Source organism: Triticum dicoccoides, chromosome 6B, assembly GCF_002162155.2.
Source record: "Triticum dicoccoides isolate Atlit2015 ecotype Zavitan chromosome 6B, WEW_v2.0, whole genome shotgun sequence".
Classification (NCBI taxonomy): domain Eukaryota; kingdom Viridiplantae; phylum Streptophyta; class Magnoliopsida; order Poales; family Poaceae; genus Triticum; species Triticum dicoccoides.
This window is the reverse complement of record NC_041391.1, coordinates 248,832,201-248,836,860: the sequence shown is the minus strand read 5'-3', so window position 1 is coordinate 248,836,860 and position 4,660 is coordinate 248,832,201.

Sequence of the window (4,660 nt, the reverse complement as noted above, 5' to 3'; positions counted from 1 at the left end):
GGACGGGTGGCTGGACACCGCCTCGGGGGCTGCGATCTCTACGACGATTGAGCCGTACACCAACCCTGTCCTTTGCGAAGCTCGTGACTCCAAGGCGCCGGACTCCTCTCCGGACTCCAAACCTTCCGCGCCCCTGCCAATCGAATCCGATTGGGTGCCGATCATGGAGTTCACCGCCGCAGACATCTTTCGGCACTCACCCTTTGGCGACATCCTGAATTCACTAAAGTCTCTCTCTTTATCAGGAGAGCCCTGGCCGGACTATGGTCAGGAATGTTGGGATGCGGACGACAAAGAAATTCAAAGCCCACCCACCACCCACTTTGTAGCCACTGTCGATGATTTAACCGACATGCTCGACTTCGACTCCGAAGACATCGACGGTATGGACGACGATGCAGGAGACGACCAAGAACTAGCACCTACAGGGCACTGGAAGGCCACCTCGTCATACTAAATATACATGGTGGACATCCCAAAAGATGGAAATGGCAATGGAACAACGGAGGATGACCCCTCCAAGAAACAGCCTAAGCGCCGGCGTCAGCGGCGCCGCTCTAAATCCCGCCACAGCAAAAACGGTGATTCCGGCACGGGAGACAATAACACCCCGGACAGTGCCGAAGACAACCCCCTCCAGCAGGATTCAGTGCAGGAGGATGGAGAAGCCAGCCCTCATGAGAGAGCGGCAGACAGAGAGGTAGAGGACGATAATTACATGCCTCCCTCCGAATACGAGTCAAGCCTCGACGATGACGAATTTGTCGTGCCTGAGGATCCCTTCGAACAAGAGCATTTCAAATGCAGGCTTATGGCCACGGCAAGCAGCCTCAAGAAAAAGCAGCAACAGCTTCGAGCTGACCAAGACTTGCTAGCTGACAGATGGACTGAAGTCCTTGCGGCCGAAGAGTATGAACTCGAACGCCCCTCCAAGAGCTACCCAAAACGCAGGCTGCTACCCCGATTAGAGGAGGAAGCACCTAAACCTACATCACCAGTGCATGATACGGCCGACCGACCACCTCGTGGCTGTGATAGAGAGGCCTCTCAGCCCTCCACTCAAGCCGCACACCGGTGCCGCTCAAAAAGTACCAAGGCACAGGGAAATGCGCGAGACCTGCGAGATATATTGGAGGACAAGGCAAGGCAAACAAGATCGATCTACGGATCGTGTGGGCGCCTCACTACACGTGACGATAACCGTCATGCCGGATACAGCAAATTCGGCCGAGCCGAACACAGCAGACAAAGCTCATTTGAGCTACGTTGTGATATAGCCCAGTACAGGGGCACCGCACACCCAGTATGCTTCACAGATGAAGTAATGGATCATCAAATCCCCGAGGGTTTCAAACCCGTAAACATCGAATCGTACGATGGCACAACAGATCCTGCGGTATGGATCGAGGACTACCTCCTTCATATCCACATGGCCCGCGGTGATGATCTACACGCCATCAAATAGCTCCCACTCAAGCTTAAAGGACCAGCTCGGCATTGGCTTAACAACTTGCCAGTGGAGTCAATTGGTTGTTGGGAAGACCTGGAAGCCGCATTCCTCGACAACTTCCAGGGCACCTATGTGCGACCACCAGACACCGATGACCTAAGCCACATAATTCCGCAGCCAGAGGAATCGGCCAGACAATTCTGGACACGGTTCCTAACCAAGAAAAATCAAATCATCGACTGTCCGGATGCAGAGGCCCTTGCAGCCTTCAAACATAACATCCGTGATGAGTGGCTTGCCCGGCACCTAGGACAGGAAAAGCCGAAATCCATGGCAGCCCTCACAACACTCATGACCCGCTTTTGCGCGGGAGAGGACAACTGGCTAGCTCATAGTAACAACATGACCAAGAGCCCTGGTAATTCGGATACCAAGGACAGCAACGGCAGGTCGTGTCGCAATAAGCATAAGCGCCGCATTAACAGCGATAATGCTGAGGATACGACAGTCAATGCTGGATTCAGAGGCTCTAAACCCGGTCAGCGGAAAAAGCCATTCAAAAGGAATAATCCGGGCCTGTCCAATTTGGACCAAATAATCGATCGCTCGTGCCAGATACACGGCACCCCCGAAAAACCAGCCAACCACACCAACAAGGATTGTTGGGTGTTCAAGCAGGCAGGCAAGTTAAATGCCGAAAACAATGACAAGGGGATGCATAGCGATGACGAGGAGGAGCCCCGGCCGCCGAACAATAGAGGACAGAAGGGCTTCCCCCCACAAGTGCGGACGATGAACATGATATACGCAACCCACATACCCAAAAGGGAGCGGAAGCATGCACTAAGGGACGTATATGCGATGGAGCCAGTCGCCCCAAAGTTCAATCCATGGTCCTCCTACCCGATTACTTTTGATCGAAGGGACCACCCCACTAGCATCTGCCATGGCGGATTCGCCGCATTGGTTCTAGACCCAATCATTGACAGATTTCACCTCACCAGAGTCCTGATGGACGGCGGCAGCAGCCTGAACCTGCTTTATCAGGATACAGTGCGCAAAATGGGCATAGACCCCTCAAGGATTAAACCCACAAAAACGACCTTTAAAGGCATCATACAAGGTGTAGAGGCCAACTGTACAGGCTCAGTTACACTTGAAGTGGTCTTCGGATCCCCGGATAACTTCCGAAGTGAGGAATTAATCTTCGACATAGTCCCGTTCCACAGCGGCTATCATGCACTGCTCGGACGAACCGCATTTGCAAAGTTCAATGCGGTGCCACACTACGCATACCTCAAGCTCAAGATGCCAGGCCCTCGAGGAGTCATTACGGTCAATGAAAACACCGAACGCTCTCTCCGAATGGAGGAGCATATGGCGGCCCTTGCGGCGGAAGTAAAAAGCAGCCTCTCAAGGCAATTCTCGAGTCCGGCTATTCAACGTCCGGACACCGTCAAGCGCGCCCGGAGTAACCTACAACAAGACCGCCTGGCACGTTCTGAGCATGCGTAGCAATGCAGCCCCAACCCCAGCCCTCGCGAAATTGCGAAACCAGTACTACGCGTTACATAATTACGCTCTGGAAATACCATGGGCATAGGGGGAGGGGCACGACCACGGCAGGCCCAGAATGCGGCTCAACCGCACCAGGGGCTCCCGACTGTGTCATTCTTTTTTTCTTACTTTCAGGACTCCATTCTCAAGAAGCCCTGTCCGGCAGTAGAATCGCTGAACACATGATGCAACAGCCAGGGAAGCAGAAAGCTACGTCGAGTGTCCAGGTGGTCTCTATAACGAGCAGTATACTTGTTTCACATATCATCCCGCAGCTCGCCCATGGAGGGGGACATGTCAAATAGTCCCGTCCATTGCTTATCGCACTATTTGTATCATTCTACTTTTACCGCAGCCTCTTTGAATAAAAAATACATAGCTTCTGCCTATTATTGCATTCCTTTTTTATCTATATATGTTCACTTATGACATGTTGCATCCGTACACTTTGGTATGGCCAAATACACTAGGGGCTTAAGTACCCCAAAATATGGTGTCATAAGTCCGAGCACTTTCACAAGTGCGGCACCCCGAACTTATAGCATTATATGCATCGGCTCCGAATCATGTCTTGGGTCAATAGTTGGGTTTGCCCGGCTCCCATGTTTTGGTACCTTACGTTCCGTTATATCGGCTAAGGTAGCGTTGGGAGAACCACTACGATTGTGCCCCGGTTGAGCTGGGTTAAGCACCTCAGTGGAGAAAGCTAAAACTGACCGTCATGATAGGGCGAGAGCCGGTCGCTGTTCGAGAGGTTTTTCGAGTCCCTAAAGACTTATGCCGCTTAGAGCGAGGAGTCGGCTTTGTCCGGCCTAGGCGTGGATAGCGCCCCGAACTCGGTCTTCCGAATACTAGGGGCTTCGCCGAAATTTAAAATTATAGAATTCTATGGCTAAGTGAGAGTGTTCAAGCATTATAGTCCGGTTGCCTCGTTCGTTGCGTTGAGCGCCTCCCTCGAAGGACCCAAGAATGGGAAAAAGAGCGCTAAAGTTTATCCCGAACACCCCAGCACTCGTGGCATGGGGGCAGAAGCCGACGACTCGCCATCTCTCAAATTTAATAAATGGCCGCACAGAAGGTAATATTTTAAATTCACAAGCGTTGCTTAGCACATATGAACAAGGTTTCAGCGTACAGGATAACAAATGCGAGTTTACTCAAAAATTACATCTTTGGAGCATTCACCCGCTATAAGGCGAGCACCCTTCAGGACGCCCTCATAATACATCTCGGGCTTGCGATACTCCCTGCCCGGCGGTGGTCTGTCCGTCACAAGCTTCTCAGCGTCCATCTTGCCCTAGTGCACTTTAGCACGGGCAAGGGCCCTACGGGCACCTTCGATGCAGACGGGGCGCTTGACGACTTCAATCCATGGACAGGCGTCCACCAGCCGCCTCACCAGCCCGAAGTAGCTCCCAGGCATGGCTTCCTTAGGCCACAACCGAACTATGAGGCCCTTCATGGCCTGTTCGGCCACATTATGCAGCTCGACCAGCTACGTCAGCTGGTCGCTCAAGGGCACCGGGTGTCCGGCCTCAGCATACTGAGACCAGAACACCTTCTCCGTCGAGCTCCCCTCCTCGGCTCGGCAGAACGTGGCAGCATCGGACACACTGCAGGGCAGATCTGCGAATGCTCCTGGAGAGCTTCGGA